Source organism: Eucalyptus grandis, chromosome 11, assembly GCF_016545825.1.
Source record: "Eucalyptus grandis isolate ANBG69807.140 chromosome 11, ASM1654582v1, whole genome shotgun sequence".
NCBI classification, from domain to species: domain Eukaryota; kingdom Viridiplantae; phylum Streptophyta; class Magnoliopsida; order Myrtales; family Myrtaceae; genus Eucalyptus; species Eucalyptus grandis.
Window position 1 is genome coordinate 48,003,327 of NC_052622.1, and position 21,350 is coordinate 48,024,676.

A 21,350-nucleotide genomic window follows, 5' to 3' on the forward strand; every position below is an offset into this window, starting at 1 on the left:
TTGGAATAAAGAAATCAAGAGTCATGTATTGAACAATTATTTGACCACATATACCATACTATACCAGACCACCAACATTATCAAGCTTTCCATACCCACAAAGATAAAGACCCTGAAGATAGCCCTCAAAAATTTACTTATGCATTTTCATTGAGTTATTAGGTTTAATAATCGACGCGAGAATTTTGGACTCGATCACATGACGGTGCATCCCGTGATGTTTTCTTCACTAAAGTAATCACATCGGCTCACATAGTAACCCCTACTCCCACCTTGACATTCGTAAGCCGGCCTTTTGCATCCGTCATAGCACATCACTGGCCTCCCCTGCCCATGATAGTAACATGGCCCCCACCATACCCTTCATAACATGGACAACATCACACCCCCATCATTGGATACATCAGCATCGGCATCGGAATCGGTGGGTACCCTGGCGTTGGCTTCGGCACCTTCGGAGGGGGCACCGCTAGGGCCAGCTGCAGAGACTGCGGGGCCAGTTCAAGGGCGCTTTTGGGGGTGGTGCGGTAGATGGAGCCGGAGCCGGAGCCGGAGCTGGAGCTGGGGCCAGCTTGGCGGGTTCTTTTGGAGGTTCAACCTTGGGCTTCTCGGGCTCCTTTGGTTTCTCAGCTTCCTTAGGCTTCTAAGGTTTCTTCTCGGGCTCCTTCGGCTTCTCGGGTTTCTTCTCAGGCTCCTTCAGCTTCTGGGGTTCGGGTTTCTTTTCGGGCTCCTTCGGCTCCTCCGGCTCCTTGGATTTCTTAGGCTTCTTCTCTGGCTTCTTGGGCTTCTCCGGCTTCTTCACCATCTCGTCCCCTTGCACCATCTCACCGCCCTTGAAGATGATCTTGTCCTGGTCTTCTTCAGGCTGCAGCACACCACGGTGATCAACACCGCATTCTGCTTCTCGTCATATATCTAGTCTCGGATTTCTCTTGTTCACAAATCCATTCATAGCGAACTCAGTCGACTGAAATCTACAGAATGCAATAGCAATCACTCATAAAGAGATGATGACAACTTGAAACTAAAACCAGGGGAAAAAACATAGAGAGAGAGAGAGAGAGAACCAGGGAAAATTACAGAGGGTTTTCTTGATCTTCTTGGAGCAGCACGAGCACCACAGATCCACCTTTACCACATCTTGGTCACCTGCAACAACATTGAAAAAACAATGCAAACGAATTGATAAAACCAATGTAAATCAAATGAAATGCTTGAGGTTTACCTCTTCCCAATCCTTTGTATTGGTAAATTAGGTTTATACTAAAGGGTATAATCATCACTATCTTTTTTAGCCCTGACCCTAAGTATATATTGTAAATTACTTCGTCAATGAAGATCACGTTTGCCCAAACTCTACATGGTATTAGAACAGTGATCCTCGGTGTGACATTATGAATTTTTGACTTGTCCCGATAAAACAAAATGGGCTTTTCATCGGCGCACCTATGATCATTTTTCTCTGAGCTGATTACTCATAAGTTAACCAATCTATTGGGTGAAGCCGTTAAGAGGTATAACCACAGTAAAATCCCCAAAAGCTACTCGATAGGTTGGATTGGACTAAAATTGTGTCCGGTCGATTTTAACAACGAAATTAAATCCAGTAACGGAAATCGGACGTTCGAGTATGTCACGATTCATTTATAGGACGTCGTCTTGTCTTTTGGAGAAATTCTATCAAGTTCGGGATTTTCATGGAAAATCAATTCGAACGATTCGGAAAAGAACATAAATTCTGATTGGCCAAATTAAAGGGATTTTTGGCCTCCAAAGTGAGCTATTTGGTGATGGGAACTTGTGGAAATTATGTAGGCTTCCTCTGCAGCAAAATTGGACATCAAATTGAGAGATTCGTGAAAAAATTGAAGCTCAATTGATGGAAATTCGTATGCTTGATGGGGGGTTGCAGCGTTGGCATCAAATTGGATTAATTGTGGAATTTATGTGCAAGAAAGTAATGCAGGGGGACAAAGGAGATATATATGAAGACTTTAGGGCCAAGGAAATGATGAAAATTGATATTTGTGTTTGACTTTTACCCCTCTCTCCAAGCTTCCCTCGGATGCTAGCTTCATCCCCTTCGGTCTTCTGCTTTTGCTTTCATTTTTCCCTTGGTTCGATCACCCTTCCCTTTGGACGAGCTGCTTCTGCTTTTCTTTTCATTTTGTTCCGTCAAACAGCCCATTTTCACGTTATTTTCCCCCTACAAGCAACCAAGTTCCCTTTGCCGCCTACTCCTCCACCAGCCTCTGTCTCCCTCCACCGACTCTCCTTCGCCTAACACGAAGCCGCCAAGTAAACCCCCTCCATCGTTGACCGAAGCCAACTCCCCTGTGCCGATTATGTTACTCCATCTTCGCTACTCCTCTCCACGTTTCTTTGAGCTAGCTGCCTCACGTCCGAAGACAGCCTTAACGAGTCAACTTCAGCATCCAGCGAAGCCAAGAGTTGACTCGCAAACCCCACCGAAGCAGTCCACTCCTTCATCCCATTTCCTTGATAGCCTTCCACACTTGACCGAAGCAACCCCAATTCCTCGTGTCTCTGCCCCAGTGAAGTCTGAAGTTGAGCCCAGCAGCTTCTTCAACAATCCAGCCCACTCAAAGCCCGTGCATCTCAGCTCGTCAATTGAGCTCAGCAGCCCGCAAGCCCTGCCGCAGTTCAACCCAGAATCAAGCCCAGCAGTTCACCATGGGCTTGCAAGGCCTTTTCGGCCTGGTCCAAGCTCCCCTCGGCGTCGCCGTAGGCCTGAGCTTCGGCCTCCATCGCGCCGCCGTCGTGGTGAACCGGTTTTCACGTTAAACCGATGAGTTTATGTACTAAACTCTACTTAGTAGGCTAATAACGTTTAAGGAGTGTTTAGATTTAATTACGATTAGATTAGTGTAGTTATTAGTTTGTTTAATTAATTTAGGTTAATTAGATTAGTGAATTAGGTGGTTAGAACTTGTAATTAGTTAGTTTATTATGTAGCCTTATAGTTAGAATGGTTAGGATAATTTAATTAGTTCAATAGATGGTTAGATTAGCAATTTTTAGCCTAAGTTTGTATTTTTGGTATTTAAATTCATTTATTTAATTAATTTCAGTAATTATTTAATTAAAAATTATTTTCCGGAAATTAGATCGGGATAGCCTAGGTGACTAGAATTTTGTGCCGATTGCAATGGCGTGGTTAATTTCTGCAATTGAGTGTTAAACTGTGCCAACTGAGTGCTGATTGGAAATTTGGTCATTTATCCCAAAATTTGTGAATTTCCAATATTTATTCTAGAAAATTCCGGGTGTTGGGTTTTAACACCGAAAATGGTTTTATATACTATATAAAGTAGTGGGATTTTAAAAAATGAAGATATCAAATTTTTCTAGTTCGACTGTGTACCCACATATGATATTTCCACCAGATGTTTTTAATAAGAAAAAAAAATAGGCCAAGGTCGTTATCTTAATTGAGGCATGTGAGTGCAAAGCACAATGTCCTTAACTGTAATTAAATGATCATGTGCAAGTTAAGAGAACCTCTCCCCAGTGTGTACCGGCGGATGTTAGTAGTCCCCGGTGTGTGTCGGTGGACATTAGCTATCCCCGGTGTGTTTCGATGGATGTTAGGCATCCTCGGTGTGTGTTGGTGGACATTACCTATCATCGGTGTGTGTCGGTGGATGTAAGCCGTCCCCGATGTATGTCAGTGGATGCCGGTCATAGTAGATTCTAAACCGAAGTTCCTTCGGAAAAGCCGTAAAGAATGCCGTCCTCGGTGTGTGTCGGAGGATGTAGCCGTGCTCAAAGGAGTAAGACGGAATCTGGCTATGCCAGAGGAACGATATATGTCGGGTAAAACTACCTATGCCAGTAGTAATAATCAATTGGAACGCATGTTGAATGAAATTGATGTGCTGAATTACGAGACAAAATTGTGTGGCATGGAATAAAACATGTCATAATGATTTGGCCGTATAATCAGGACCCCTATGATTTAATTGATGGACCGATGTGTGTCGGTAGTTTTTTCTTGTGTGAGTAGTGATTGATTTAGATATTCCAATTGATGTGTGAAATTGCTATATGCATATGGTTGTGATATGAACTGTGTTGATCTGCAAAGAGGATCTGAGGCGTATTACCCTCCTAATCCGAGTTTATAGTGTGAACTCGCTAAGATTTATATCTCACCTCATCATGGGCTTAACTTTTCAAGATTGTAGGGTGGAGGACCTGGAGCCGAGCTAAGGTGATCTGAAATGTAGGTAAGATAGAACAGCTTCTTTTGAGAGTTGATCTTTTGAAGCTTTTAGTTATAGACTTTTGTACATGACTCGGTATGTTTATAAAAGCATGTTTTGCTTGTGAATCTGTTGTTCTGTTTTTCTATCTCGAGATGATTACTGTCAAGGGATTTATTATTCGCTTCCGCATGTGCAATAAAATAGAGAGGGTCGACGACGAATCCCAGGAAGTTGCAAATTTTATCTACCACCGAGGGATGGGCACGCACTTAGGGTTCGGGGCGTGGCATCTCCATTTAAGTGGTATCAAAGCAAGGTCTATGCATGGAGTGATAAGGTGCGATGGGTCCTTGGGATAGTTAGTAGGAAAGACCTTTGTTATATGCTGATGTAGTGATAACTGTTTGGTAGTTTGTTTGTGGGGATCACTCAGTTTCTAAGTGATTAGGAGTAGAGGACTTCCAGGAAAAGAACCATCAGACCTGCGACTCGAGATAAGACCTCGACAAGGGTCGGTACCCAATGGGGTCGTGGTCGAGCGCCGGCTCAGACTAGCGCTAGTGGAGTAGAATCGCCTCCTGTCGGCGCTGGTGTAGCTGCTCCTGGTGATTCGGGAACTGTTGGGATCATACAGGCGCTAGAGGCAATGAGAGATTTGATGGGGTAGCAGACCTAGAATCAAGTTGTCGCCATTACTGCCACTACTACAGTCGCCGCTACTACCGTTGCCAATGTTGCTATTGCTACTGCTGTAGCCGCTGCCGCACCTGTTGCTGCACCTGCCGAGGTTCCAATTGGGAACATGGTTGCTGAGAGAGTGAGGCCAATGCACAAGCACGTGGAGTAGTTTTTAAAGTTGAAACTGTCGAAATTCACTAGCGCAGGAAATTCTGAGGCTACAACCCTCTAGATCCAGGAATTGGAAAAGGCATTTGCACTACTGATATGCAATAAGACAGAGAAGGTCGTCCTTGCAGTCTATCAGCTGCAGGGAATTGCAAGCACTTGGTGGAGAGCCACTAGAGAGATAGTGTTCTCAGAATGTGTGGTCCCGGAGTGGAATGTCTTTGTCGAAGTTTTTAATGGCAAATACTTCTATGACCATACCAAAGAACTGAAGATGGCAGAATTTCAACGCCTTCGCCAAGGTACAATGACTGTAGATCAGTACGAAGCAAAGTTCACCGAATTATCGCAGTATGCCCCCGAGCTAGTCGAGAATCTGGTAAACCAAGCTAGAAGGTTTAGAGTTGGGCTCAGACCAGAAGTGAGAAGCCGGCTGGTGCCATTGAATCTGAAGAACTATAATGACCTTTATGAATGGGCCCAACTAATAGAGAGAGACCAGAACGAACAAGCCGCTACATCTGGATCATGGTTTGGTTCGAACAGAGATGGGAATAGGTTTGGGAAGAGACCTATGTCTGGAAGAATGTATCCTATTCCGTCCAACAGGAAGGGTGGGATCGGAAAGTCAACGCCAAGACAGAATGATGTGTGTCACTTCTGCGGAAAATGACATGAACCAGCTTTGTGCCATTTTGAGATGGGTACGTGTTATGAATATGGCCAGCAAGGTCACATAGCTAGGAATTGTCCCTGAAGACTGGTGGGCCTACAACAGTTACTGCCACCGCCACCGATGGGTCAGAATCGAGGAATTGTGCTGTTGAATGCACCGCATGGTGGATTGAACAAGTCGCTAGCTCAGGGCTGAATTGAGTTGTGCACCAGATAAGAAGGGCAGTATTCCTAGAACAATTTTATCAGAGTGGCACAATAGAATTTTGGTTAAGTTTATATAACCTCAGTTGTTGTAATGAAGTCATAGAAATGAGAATCACTGGCTAGAGTTGTACTTGACTAGTTTGCTTATGTATAACTTTGATGTCATATATGAAAAGGTTTGGCTTGAGGAGCTTTAATGGTAATGAATTGTTGTCGCAATGTTATACAGTTTAACTCGTTATCGGGTGAAAGTTTTGAATTTATTGGGAGTCGAGGAGGACCCTCGATCCCTTTAATCTCGTCACTTGAGGCAACCCATTTGTTAGACGAGGGTTGTCAAGGTTACCTGGCAACTGTAGATACGACATTTGAGGAGCTGAAGATCAAGAACATCACAGTGGTGCAAGAGTTCCCAGATGTGTTTTCGAAGGAATTGTCAAGTCTGCCGTTGAAAAGAGAGATAGAGTTTGTGATTGAGTTAGCCCTCGGGATAGAGCCAATCTCTAAGACTCCTTACCGGATGGCGTTATCATACTTGAAAGAACTGAAGGGCAGATGTAAGAGTTATTAAATAAAGGATTCATACGTCTCAGTGCATCACCTTAGGGAGCACTAGTTTTGTTCATGAAGAAAGATGGATCGATGACTTGTTTGATTAGTTGCAAGAAATGTCGATATTTTCTATGATCGACTTGAGAACATGGTATTATCAGTTAAGGATTCATGAGCTATATGCCAAGTTCAGCAAGTACAAGTTTTGGTTGACTCGTGTAGCATTTCTAGGTCACATGATTTCAAGCGAAGGAATCTCCATGGACCTAGCTAAGATTGAAGCAGTGATCAATTGGCCAAGACCGACAATTGTGATAGAGATCAAAAGTTTTCTTGGGTTTAGCAGGTTACTATAGAAGGTTCGTGGAAGGGTTTTCAGCTTTAGCGTCGCCATTGACTTGACTACTGAAGAAGGAAAAGAAATTTGTGTGAATAGACAAGTGCGAGTATAGTTTCCAAAAGCTTAAGCAGAAGCTAACTACTGCACCCATGTTAATGATACCATATGATCCTGGAGGATACGAGAGCTACAGTGATGCGTCGTTTAGGGGACTGGGTTGTGTACTGATGCAACATGGTAGGGTTGTTGCATATGCCTCCCATTAATTGAGACCTCATGAGTTGAATTACCCAATGCATGACCTAGAACTCGTAGCAATCATTTTCGCTCTGAAGAGTTGGAGACATTATTTGTGTGGAGAAAGATTACAGATCTTCACAAACCATCAAAGTCTTAAGTACCCATTTTCTCAAAAGGAGTTGAATATGAGACAACGTCGTTAGATGGAACTTTTGAAGGACTATGATTGTGATACTTTGTATCACCCGGGAAAGGCTTACAAGGTCGCAGATGTGCTAAGTCGGAAGTCTTTAGTAGTGCAGATGGTACTCAAGGAATGGATTTTACTTGAGAGAGCTTGAGATTCGGTTTCCAAATTTGAGGTAGGCAACCTTTCAAATCTTATGGCCACCCTCAGAATTGAGCCGAAAGTACATATTAGAATCAAGACACTTTAGCTGAAAAATTCGGATGTTCAAAAGATCCTGCATGAGGATACCGATAAGAGAAAGGTTGACTTTCATATTGCTGAAGACGGAACCCTAAGGTTCCGAAGATGATTATGTGTACCTGACGATGCAACGCTTAAGGAAGAGATTTTATTAAAAGCTCATCGTAGCAGTTACAATATTCATCATAGCAATTACAGCATTCATCCTAGCAGTATAAAGATGTATTAGAATCTACGTCAATATTATTGGTGGTCTGGTATGAATGCGGACATCGCCAAGCACGTCGCCAAGTGTCTGATGTGTCAACAAGTAAAGGCACAACACTGTAAGCCAGGAGGAATTCTACAACCTCTCGAGATTCTCGAATGGAAATGTGAACACATCATAATGGATTTTATGACAGGCTTACCAATGAGTTAAAGAGGAAATGATTCCATTTGGATAGTGGTTGACAGACTGACGAAGTCGACTCCCTTCATTGCAGTATGAAAGGATCTTGATTTGGATAGGCACGCAGATTTATACGTGCGTCAAATTGTTCGTCTGCATGGAGTGCCGGTGACGATTACTTCAGACTAAGACTTTAGGTTTACCGCCGCTTTTTGGAAGAGCCTGTAGACCGCTTTAGGAACGAAGCTGCAGTACAGTATGACATATCATCATCAGACGGATGGCCAGCCTGAGAGGATGATTCAAACCCTTGAAGACATGTTGTGAGCTTGCGTGTTGGATTTCAAGGGAAGCTGGGAGGAACAACTTCATCTCGTTGAACTCGCCTACAGCATTAGCTACCAGTAGAGCATTCAAATGGCCTCTTTTGAAGCGTTGTATGGTAGAGCGTGTAGAACGCTAATGTGTTGGGATGAAGTAAGGGAACGAAATATCACAGGCCTAGAATTAGTCCAGCAGCCAGTGGATGTAGTTGCCGTCATCATAGACATACTGAAGACCACTCAGAGCCGCCAGAAAAGCTATGCCGATAAGCGTCGGAGACCATTGGAATTCCAAGTTGGTGATCACGTCTTTATAAAGGTGTTACCAATGAGGGGTACTTCGCGCTTTGGCAAGAAGGAAAAATTGAGTCCAAGGTACGTAGGTCCCTTTGAGATTCTATAAAGAATCGGGATCCTAGCGTGTCGTCTTGTATTGTCACCGGGGTTGGCGCAAGTGCATGACGTCTTTCACATGTTGATATTGAGGACAAATGAGCCTGACCTGACCCATGTGCTAAATATTGAAGAATTAGACGTGGACGACAGAGTGTCGTATGTGGAAAGCCCGGTTCAGATTGTGGATTGTAAGGAGCAAGTGCTGTGCACCAAGACAACCTCTTTAGTCAAAGTGGTCTAGCAACACCATGGGACATAATGAACTACATGAGAAAGTGAAGACTCAATGAGACAACAATACCCCACCATTTTGAAGAAAAATTGTAATGGTTTAAATTTTGAGAACAAAATTTTTATAAGAGGGGAAGAATTGTGACATCCTGAATTTTTGACCCGTCTCGATAAAACGAAATTGGCTTTTCATCGGCGTGCCTATGGTCCTTTTTCTCTAAACTGATCACTCATGAGTTAATCAATCTATTGAGTGAAGCCGTTAAGGGGTATAGCCGCGGTAAAATCCCTAAAAGCTACTCGGTAGGTTGGATTGGACTAAAATCGCGTCAAGTCGATTTTAACCACGAAATTAAATTCGGTCTCGGGAATCGGACATTCAAGCATGTCATGGTTCATTTATAGGACGTCGTCTTGTCTTTTGGAGAAATTCCATCAAGTTCGGAATTTTTACGGAAAATCAACTCGAACGATTCGGAAAAGAATGGAAATTCGGATTGGCCAAATTGAAGGGATTTTTTGGCCTCCAAAGTGAGCTATTTGGTGATGGGAACTTGTGGAAATCGTGTAGGCTTCCTCCGCAGCAAAATTGAACATCAAATTGAGAGATTTGTGAAGAAATTGAAGCTCAATTGAGGGAAATTCATATACTTAATGGGGGGCTATAACATTGGCATCAAATTGGATTAATTGTGGGATTTATGTGCAAGAAAGTAATGTGGGGGACAAAGGAGATATACATGAAGACTTTAGGGCCAAGGAAATGATGAAAATAGATATTTGTGTTTGAATTTTACCCCCCTCTCTCCAAGCTTCCCTCGGACACCAGCTTCATCCCCTTCGGTCTTCTGCTTTTGCTTTCATTTTTCCCTTGGCTCGATCACCCTTCCCCTTGTACGAGCTGCTTCTGCTTTTCTTTACATTTTGTCCCGTCGAACAGCCCATCTTCACGTTATCTTCTTCCCCTAGCAGCAACCAAGTTCCCTTTGCCGCTTGCTCCTCCACCAGCCCTTGTCTCCCTCCACCGGCTCTCCTTCGCCTGACATGAAGCTGCCGAGTAAACCCCCTCCATCATTGACCGAAACCAGCTCCCTCGTGCCGATTCTGCTGCTCCATCTTCGCAACTCCACTCCACGTTTCTTTGAGCCAGCTGCCTCATGTCCGAAGACAGCCTCAACGGGTTAAATTCAGCGTCTAGCGAAGCCAAGAGTTGACTCGCAAACACCACTGAAGTAGTCCACTCCATCGTCCCATTTCCCTGCCAGCCTTCCACACTCGACTAAAGCAACACCAATTCCTGGTGTCTCTGCCCTAGCAAAGTCCGAAGTTGAGCCCAATAGCTTCTTCAACAATCTAGCCCACTCGAAGCCCGCGCATCTCAGCCTGTCATTTGAGCTCAGCAGCCCGCAAGCCCAGTCGCAGTTCAGCCCAGAATTGAGCCTAGCAATTCGCTGTGGGCTCAAGGCCTTTTTGGTCCAAGCTCCCTTCGGCGTCACCATAGGCCCGAGCTTCAGCTGCCGTCGCGCTAAACTAGTGAGTTTATGCACTAAACTCTACTTAGTAAGTTAATGACGTTTACGGGGTGTTTAGGATTTAATTAATATTAGATTAGTGTAGTTATTAGTTTGTTTAATTAATTTAGGTTGGTTAGATTAGTGAATTAGGTGGTTAGAACTTGTAATTAGTTAGTTTATTATGTAGCTTTATAGTTAGAATGGTTAGGAAAATTTAATTAGTTCAATTGGTGGTTAGATTAGCAATTTTTAGCTTAAGTTTGTATTTTTGGTATTTAAATTGATTTATTTATTAATTTTAGTAATTATTTAATTAAAATTATTTTTTGGAAATTAGATCGGGATAGTCGGTGACCGGAATTTTGTGTTGATTGCAATGGCGTAGTTAATTTTTGCAATTGAGTGTTAAATTGTGCCAATTGAGTGCTTGTTGGAAATTTGGTCATTGATCTCAAAATTTGTGAATTTCCAATATTTATTTAGAAAATTCCAGGTGTTGGGTTTTAACACCGAAATTGGTTTTATATACTATATAAAATAGTGGGATTTTAAAAAAGGAAGATATCAATTTTTTGAGTTCGATAGTGTACCCACACATGATATTTCTACCGGATGTTTTTATTAAGAAGAAAACATGCCAAGGTCGTTATCTTAAGTGAGGCGTGTGAGTGCAAAGCATCCCGATCTAATTTCCAAAAAATAATTTTAAGAGAATCCATTTAATTAGTTCAAATGATCGTGTGCTAGTTAAGAGAATCCATCCCCGGTGTGTGTCGGTGGATGTTAGTTGTCCCTGGTGTGTGTCAGTGGATGTTACCTATCCCCAGTGTGCGTCGGTGGAAGTTAGCCATCCCCGGTGTGTGTTGGTGGATGTTAGCTATCCCTGGTGTGTGTCGGTGGATGTAAGCCATCCTCGGTGTGTGTTGGTGGACGCCAGTTGCAGTAGATTCTGAATCGAAGCTCCTTCGGAAAGGCTGTAAGGAATGCCGTCCCCGGTGTGTGTCGGAGGATGTAGCCGTGCTCAAAGGAGTGAGATGGAACCTAGCTATGCCAAAGGATCGAAGTGTGTAGGGTAAAACTGCTTGTATGAGTAGTAATAATTAATTTGAACGCATGTTGAGCGAAATTGATGCGTCAGATTATGGAACAAAATTGTATGACATGGAATGGGACGTGTCATAACGATTTGACCCTATAATCAGGACCCCTATGATTGAATTGATGGATCAATGTGTGTTGGTAGTTTTTGCTTGTGAGAGCAGTGATTGATTTAGAAGTTCAAATTGATGTGTGAAATTGCTATATGCATATGGTTGTGATATGAACTGTGCTGACCTACAGGGAGGATCTAAGACGAGGTAAGCCTTTGTGGTTATATAATTGTGTGATTAGGATGCTCTAGGCGTATTACCCTCATAATCGGGGTTTAGAGCGTAAACTCATTGAGATTTATATCTCACCCCGTTGTTGGCTTAACTTTTCAGGATTGTAGGGTGGAGGATCTGGAGCCGAGCTGAGGTGATCTGAAGTGTAGATTAGATAGAACAGCTTCTTTTCAGAGTCAATCTTTTGAAGTCTTTCGGTTATAGACTTTTGTAAATGATTCAGTATGTTTATATAAGCATGTTTTGCTGGTGAATCTATTGTCCTGCTTTTCTATCCCGAGATGATTACTGTTAGGGGATTTGTTATTCGCTTCGCATGTGCAATTAACCAAGAATAGGGAGATTAAGGAAAGGGAAATGGAGCTAGGCCATCGAGTGAGATGAGATGGACGGAAAGAGGAGGAAAAAAAACAAAAAAACAGAGAGAGAGAACTAACGAGGAAATTTACAGAGGATTTTCTTGATCTTCTTGCAGTAGCGCGAGCACTGCAGATCCACCTCCACCAACATTTTGGTCACCTGCAACAATCAAGAAACAACCCAAAAAACTGATAAAGCCACCGCAAATCAAATGAATGCCGAAGGTTTTCCTTTTCCCAATCGTCTGCAGAGCGTGCAATCGGGCGAGAAATCTTAATGCCGTGAAAGGATCGTGCACATTAAAAAATTCCCTTAATTAATTACTAGTGTTGAGCATGCGTCAGAGGCGTGTGCAAAAGCGAATCAATTTGTAAGGAAGAAATATTAAAATTGAGAATTACATCCAGAAAAAGGGGGAAAAAGAGAAGTTATTTTTAAAGTTGCCGAAATGGTTGGTGGATGAAAGTTGATATTAATCTTTTGTAAAGGTCAATATTGGAATTAATACAAAGTAAGATGAGATGGTCTTTTGTTTCAAAATGTATAGAATTTTATTCTTTATTTGCCCTACGTAATCTGCCTTGGTAGCCAAAATGGGTAGGCTTATGAAAGCACAAATAGTATATTATGTGACAGCAATATTAGACATATCAGCGTGTTATCTATAAATCATTAAGTGTGCCCGTTTTAGGGCTTTTAAATTGTTATTCTACTTTCTATAAACAGAGATGCTTGATTTTTTGTTTTGCTTAGATAAAGTAAAAAAAAAAAATGATTAGCCGGCAATACCATATAAGTTGTCATGATACAAGTAGGTGCACGATACAATTTTATCTAAAGTCCACTTAATTTGAAATTGATACAAAAATAAAAATAAAAATAGGAGAGCAGTTCATAAGATGTAATTTATTAGTTTGTCGTTCCACAAATTTTTTTAATCTTACAGTTCATATAAATTTAAATAATAAAGTAGGAATAATGATCTCAAGTTTTAATTTGGTCATTTGAAAGATTAAAACAAAATAACAATTGAAGAACATTTAAGGATAAAGAAATCCAAATACACTAGCATAAAAACGAAATTAAATTTGCAAAAACACCCAAAATTTCTGCCAACAATTTTATAAATCATTGAGTAAAAATCATCCATATTATTGTTAAAGTATACTTCTTTCTATTAGTGATATGATTGTATACATATTGAGTGTGGTATGTTTGTATAAAAAATTTGATTGCATAGAAGCATGATTTTGTATGGTGATGGACAGCGGCATATGTGTATGGTATAGCTAATAAGAGAATGAACAAGGCGCAAGGGATACATATGAGTATTCAAGGGATAGTAGGCTATGGAATATGAAAATATAGTTTCATAGTACTTATATGGAGGGACACATACTGTAACATCCCAGGTCTCCACTGTACATATATTGTTCGCTTTGGACACTATGTCCTCACGGTTTTGTTTTTCTCGGGGCAGCCCATACTACCTCAAGAAAACGCGTATGTACAGTTAGAGGGACCCAAGTCTTATAAGCTAGCCCAAGACTCCCCCCTAAGCAATGTGGGACAGGAGACATGCCCCCTTCCAGTGCACGTTCGGGACTGAGGCACGAACACACCACCATCCCTCCTCCCCGCGCACCGCCACCAGGGCTGTCACACACTTAACCTCGCCCACGTACTGCTAAGGCGATCTTAGTCCATCCCTCCGTACTACCCAGGGCCTGGGCCGTCACACTCTCCCCCCTTTGTGAGCACAACGTCCTTGCTATGACCCCACACGAGGTCGGGAGTCAGAACAGCGTCCTCGCTGTGGCCCCACATACGGTTGGGAGTTAGCTTTGATATCATTTGTAACACCCTGGGTCTCCACTATACATATATTGTCCGCTTTGGACACTAAGTCCTCACGTTTTTGTTCTTGTCGGGGCAGCCCATACTACCCCCAGAAAATGCGTATGTACAGTTAGAGACCCGAGGTGTTACAAGTGATATCAGAGCCGACTCTCGACCGCATATGGGGCCATAGCAAAGACGCTATTCCGACTCCTGACCTCGTGTGGGGCCACAGCGAGGATGCTGTGCTCCCAAGGGGGGGAGAGTGTGACGGCCTAGGCGATGGTGCGCGTGGAGGAGGGATGGCGATGTGTTCGCGCCTCGATCCCCGGACGTGCGTAGGAAGGGGGCGCGTCTCTTGTCCCACATCGTCTAAGGAGGGAGTCCTAGGCTAGCTTATAAGGCTTGGGTCCCTCTAACTGTACATACGCATTTTCTTGGGGTAGTATGGGTTGCCCTGAGAAGAACAAAACCGTTAGGACTTAGTGTCCAAAGCGGACAATATATGTACAGTGGAGACTCGGGGTGTTACAAGTGGTATCATAGCCGACTTCTGACCGCATGTGGGGCCACAGCGAGGACGCTGCTCTAACTCTCGACCTCATGTGGGGCCACTGTGAGAACGCTGTGCTCTCAAGGGAGGAGAGTGTGATGGCCCAGGCGACAGTGCACAGGGAGGAGGGATGGCGATGTGTTCGCGCCTTGGTCCCTGGACATGCGTAGGAAGGGGGCGTGTCTCTTGTCCCACATTGCCTAGGAATGGAGTTTTGGGCTAACTTATAAGGCAATGGGCCCTCTAACTGTATATACGCGTTTTCTTGGGGTAGTATGGGCTGCCCCAAGAGGAACAAAACAGTGAGTACTTAGTGTCCAAAGCGGACAATATGTGTACAGTGGAAATCCGGGATGTTACACATATGATGTAGTTGGAGTGATGAGGGAGCTAAGGGATATGCAATTCAGAAAATCCTCCGCACACAGCCTTCCATAAATAATTCGTAACTTATTTATTGAGGGACTCCACTGCCTTTAGACATGCAAAAATTCTATACACTTTCTACAATCCAGCTGGGTCTTTTTGTCCTTTCTCCGTCATCGACTTAGAAATGGTAACTATACCGTTCAACGATGGATATTCACATGCACATATTCTTCACGATTTTCTTCCTGATTAAGAAGAGACTTAGCTCCTAAGGATTTGACTTCAGCTCCCAACTTCTTATTTAACTTGGACTCTTCAACTTTTAACATGTTCTTCAAGACTTTCCAATCTATTTCTTTGACTTTTCTTCTTTGATATTCTAAATCAGCCCGAGAAGTCTGGATAGTTCATGAAAACGGATCACAATTTCCAACCGTTCCTTTAATCTTTTTAATAAAAAAGTTCTAATATAAGAGATGTCATTAAAAAAGTTTGAGACATCACTTATTTGAATTAAAATTGTACATATCGAACGTAACTGGTTAATAACTTAACTTTTATGAAAAAATGCTTACAATTTTCTCACGTTATAAGTTTAGAAGTAAACATATGACTTGAAAGAGGAATAAAAATACTAGGGGTGCCATAATTTGTACAGACGATCACATGAGTGCCAAAAATTTTAAAAGTCGACCACTCGATTACCATCGGTGATTTTTCTCTCGAGAAAATCTGATGTGGTGCTATTTAAGAATAAATTATTAAATGATGTCTCATGTTTGAGTCCGTATATGATACTCAACCCGCACGTAGTTAAACATACGTCTGATATTGATATGTTGAAGTAGCAGTTGAGTGCTGAGTTTAAAATAAAAGACTTAAGTGCTACTAAGAAATTATTGAGTATAGAGATTTTACGTGACAGGGCTGCAAGAATGTCGCGTTTGTCTCAAAAGAAATATATTGAGAAGATGTGACACATTTTAACATGCAATTGGCAAAATCTATAAGTTCTCCTTTAGCTGCACATTTTGAACTTTCTCATAAGTTATCACCATAGACTAAGGAGGAGGAGGAACATATATCTCGTGTTTCTTATTCTAGTGCAGTGGGTAGTATTATGTACGCCATGGTATACTCTAGGTTGACATTTCACAAGCTGTAAGTGTTTTCAGCCATTACATGAAATGCCCAAGTAAAACGCATTAGGAAGCTGTGAATGGATTGTCAAATATTTAAAGGGGACAACGGATGTTGGCATTGTATAACGGAGGAACAACAATGGCAAAGAGACAATAGGATACATGGATTTAGATCATGTCGATAACTTGAATGATCGCGGATCGTTAGCGGGATATGTGTATACACTAACAGGTGGTGCAGTAAGTTGGAAGGCATCTTTAGAAGACGATGTTGCCTTGTCTTCGACTGAGGTAGAATATATGGCACTGACCTTTGCAGCCAAAGGAGTCGATATGGCTAAGATGTTTGCTCTCAAACCTTGGACTAGAGCAAAAAAGTGTCACCATACACTATGACAATCAACGTGCGATATATTTGGCTTATAATCCAATATATCACAAGCAACAAAGCATATCGATATTAGGTACCATTTCATCTGAGATGTCATAACGAAGGGCAAGATTGTTGTGAAGAAAATAACAATGGCAGAGAACTTAGTATACATGATGACAAAGCCCATTCCATTAACAAAGCCTGGAGCTCGATTGGCGCCTACAGAGAGTAAGTGCCCATTGGAGTACTAGAAGAGCCAGGCATGAAAAATGAGCACTATAATTTGGCTACAAACATTGAGCCAAAGTGGAGAATGATTAAATTATATTTCAAATTTGAGCCTCTATATGATACTGGATCTGCATATAGCATTTACACGCCAAAATGAGAAAATATGTCCGCGGAGCATTTAATGAGAAATGGCCCATGATTGGAGCCAAAAGAGGGCCGCACGTTGGAAATAAAGGCCACCATCCATGTGTTGACTTTTATGCATCCGCGGCCCTCTTTTCTAGCCTTAAGCATGTAATTGTTTTGATGAGTTGAACGTCCAATTTTTTCAACCTCATTAAATGCATGCGCATGGCCATGGGCATGCATGCCCATAGAAATTGGTGGGCGCCTTTTGCTGCTTCAGAAGCCTATCTTGTTGGCGCCGAATCCCCCTCCTCTCTTGGTCATTTTTTGTGTGCTTCTTTTTGTCTTTTGTTGACAAATGAAGAGAGAGGGACGGCAATAGCTATGCTATAGGACGGTGTATGATGGTCATGCACATATATCATCTTCAACTGCATGGAGGGGCATGATATAGAAGTAGGTGCCACCGTTGAAATCTGTAGGAGTCTCCATTTGTCTTGTTCTCTTCCCATGCTCCTATAAAAGGAGGACATCGAAGGCCGTAGGGAAGCAAGCAAGAAATGAGAGCTCAAGAGAAAAAGAGAGGCATATGCTCAGAGATAATTGTGCATAGAGTCGAGTCCATCAAGTCGACTTGTTAAACACTATGGGTATTAGGTATAGACTAAGGCTAGAAAACACTTGAGTGCACGAGCAATTGTAATCCTATAATTCTTTGATTTATAATGGATTATTCACTAGCTCTCTCCATAGACATAAGTTATGACATTTAGACAGAACCACGTAAATTTATAGTGTTCTTTTATTATTCCTCGTTTTATTTTTCTATCGATTTCTATAACTCCGCCGATTACAACAATTGGTTTTAGAGCTAAGACTTTGCAATTATGTCTAGAGTAAAAGTAGAAATTGAGAAATTTAATAGGAGGAACAACTTTGACTTATGGAGCGCCAAGATGAAGGCGCTAATAACAACTCAAGGTTTAGCCAGGGCATTGGAAGGCAAGGCTAAGTTCCTCGAAACAATGCAAGATCCCGAAAAGGATGAGCTAATGGAGAGAGCCATGAGCATAATCCTATTGAACTTATCAGATGAAGTGCTAATAGAGGTGGCCGAGGAGAAGGATGCTGTGGCACTATGAGCAATACTTCAGGCACTCTATGTAATAAAGGGTTTGAACAATCGTTTGTACATAGTGTAAAGGATGTTCCAATTTCGATACACTGAAGGTACGCCCATTAGATCCCACTTAGATGAGTTTAATAAACTTATGATAGACTTGAAGATGGTAAGATTTTAGATAATGAAGAACAAGGTATGATGTTGGCGTCTTTACCAAAGTCATGAGGGTACTTTACTGACTCCTTGTTATGAGGGCATATTACGATTACCTCAGAAGAGGTAAAATACGCCATGTTCTCAAAAGAGTGGCAGTGAAAGTTGTGCGATGATAGTCTTGCGCAAGATGTAATGCACAAATTAGTGATTCGAGGTATAAACCAACATCGCAGGCTCGGCAATAGAAGCAAAAGCAAAAGCAGGTTGAAGTCGCGACATAGAAAATCAAATGGTCGCGTGAAGTGCTTTGAGTGTCACGAGGAGGAGCACATACAAAGAGATTGTCCAAAGCTAAGAAATAAATGAGATGGGCAAAGTGCCACAAGTAGTGTGGCAAAGGTTGTTGAGGAGAGTACCATGATGTCAAGGCCATCCTATGTTTGTCTCCAAGTTTGTCAACAAACGAATGGGTGCTAGATTCCGGATGTTCCTATCACATGACTCCTCATTGGAATTGGTTCACTACCAGTCACGTCCTGAACCACGAGCGCGCGCACATCCTTTGGTGATTGACTAAATTGCGACGTTCCCAGGATGAATCGTCAACCCAATCGATTATGCACATGCGGAAGTGTATAATAAACAATCCCCAGACAATAATCAATATGTGATAGAAAAGCAAGATAACAAATTTCACAAAACACACTTTCATACACAAACTTGTTTATATACAATACTAGTCTATAAACAAGGGTCAACTAAAAAAAGAAGAGTCACTAAGCCATCTAGGCACAAGACTCCTCAACTGAGACTTCTGAGACCTTCGAGACCTCTAGGGGTTCTAGGTCTGTCACGACACCATCAGGGGGGTCAGCTACGCCCTCACCTGTCGCAATGTTTACTGCAACAGCGAGGATGTCGAAACCCTACAAGGGACCTTCCTAGACCCTATTAGGCCCATGACGGAACCATGCCTTGAACCGATGAGGTACCAACTGAGGTCGGCCGTCATTGACCAAGATAGTGGTCACGATGAGCTCATGGAGCTAGAAAATCCCTGGGACAGGGACGTCGGTACTCTGCTCAGTATACCCCCTCAGATGTCCAAAATGAACTAGAGGAGCCTCCATCTACAGACTTGAAAAGTTAAGCCAACGACAGGGTAAGACAATGTCTCAGCGAGTTCACGCCCTAAACCTCGATTAGAAAGGTAATACGCCTAGAGATAATGTAACCACACATTATAGAAGACTCACCTCGCCTCAGTTCCTTCATGCATGTCAGTACAATTCATATAACAGATGCATATAATAAATGCATACATCAATTGGAACACCTCAATCGCATCTCAATCAAATCACAAGGGTTCCGATTATAGGGCCGAATCGTTATGACATGTCCTATTCCGTGTCACACAATTTTGTCCCATAATCCGGCGCATCAATTTCAATCATCCACGTGTTCCAATTGATTACGACCTAACGGCCACGGCCGACTCAACAATCAGTGGTCTTCCGGCATAGTCGGGCATCATCTCACACCATCGAGCACAACAACATCTGCCTCTAGACGACATTCCACATAAAAGCATCGATTCAGCCTCCATTGCAACCGGCATCCGTTGACTTGGGGCATTCCCGAAGGAGCATCGTCTGGCTTAACAGCTTGTGACGGTTTCTCATAGCAATTCCATGCATATCCAATCCCGCCCAAGGACATCGTGCTTTGCACTTAAATGCCTCAATTAAAATAATGTGTTTGGCTTATTTTCTTCATATTAAAAACACTTGGTAAAATAATTATGTGTGGGTACACGGTCAGATCGAACCATAAAAATTGATATCATTCCTTTTAAAATCTCACTATTTGATATAGTATATAAAAACGTTTTCGGTGTCAAAACCCGACACCCAGTAATTTCTAATTAAATATCAAAATTTCATAATTTTGAAATAATAACTCAAAATTAACAATCATCACTTAATTACACAAATTAGCATTCAATTGCATAAACTAATTGCACCATGACAATCAACATGAAATTTCGGCAACCGACAATGTTGGTAAAATTTCCAGAAAATATTAAATAATTAAATAAATTACAAACTTAATTAAATAAATACAAATTAATTAGATAAATGCCTACTTAAGCTAAGAAATGCTAATCCAACCACCTAATGGACTAATTAAATTACTCAAACCATCCTAGCTACATAACCACATCCTAAACTAACTAACTACACTCACTAACCATCTAATTAACTAATTTAACTAACCTAATTTAACTAAACAAGCTAATAATTATACTAATCTTACTTAACTTAATCTAATCACCCCTTAAGCATCATTAATCTCATAAGCAAGGTTTAGTTAGTAAACTCACTGGATTAACGAGCCGGTGAGTTCACGGTGATGGCGGCACGACGGCGAGCGAGACTTGAGTCAATGGTGGATGCCAAGGGAGGTTCAGAAGAGGCTGGAAATGGCTCATGAAGTTTCAACCCTTGTTGAAACTTCGGCTTCTGTCCAAGGCTGGAAAGGGGTGGTCGAAGGGGCTAGAACGGCGGAAACAGCCACGGCGGGATGGCGGCGTGAGTAGGGGTTGACGGCGGTGGCTTCGGGCGGTTGGAATAGTGACAATGGTGGCCAGGGCGTGGACAACAAGCAGCCAAGATGCGCGGGCTCAAGCTCGTGGGTATGCTAGCTGGTGCGCAATGGGCGAAGCTCGAGCGGCTTGGACAGGTGCTAGACCAATGGTAGCAACTTGAGCGGTGGCTGGCTTGGCCTCTCTGGTTCTCTGTTGGCTTCCTCTAGTTCTTGAGCTCTCAAACACAACAATAATGGAGAAAGAATGGCTGAGGAAGAAGAAGAAGAAGGGTGGCTGCAACTAGAGGGGGACCACAAGGCCTCAAAGTCTTCACAAATATCTCTCTTTCATCATCACAATGCCCCCACCATCTTCAGCCGTATCCTCTACCCATTTTCCTTCAACAAAGCTTCTTTAGCAAGCCAAGAGGATGTTGAAAATGTTGCACCCTCCATGGTTACGAATTTGTAACATTCCTCTCCAATTTCACTTCAATTGGTGCCCAAAAATTCTAGTTAAGACATCCACATCAAATCCATGATTTTTCCTCACCAATAGATCCATCTTGAATGCCAAAAATCCACACAAAAATGGCCCTCCTAAATTCTTGGTCCAATAACGTTCAATTTTGATTTTTCGCCGAAAATCCAGACTTGCTGAAAATTTTTTGGAGGATGAGTCGACATTCCTAAAATAAATCATGACATGACAAATTTTCAATTTTTGAAATCG

At 42.2% G+C, this 21,350-nt stretch overlaps 1 pseudogene; it reads right to left on the minus strand.

Annotated features, from left to right (window-relative positions):
* Window positions 1-252: 252 nt before the first annotated feature.
* Window positions 253-12,269, minus strand: LOC120290055 (annotated as a pseudogene).
* Between the last annotated feature and the right edge of the window lie 9,081 nt (window positions 12,270-21,350).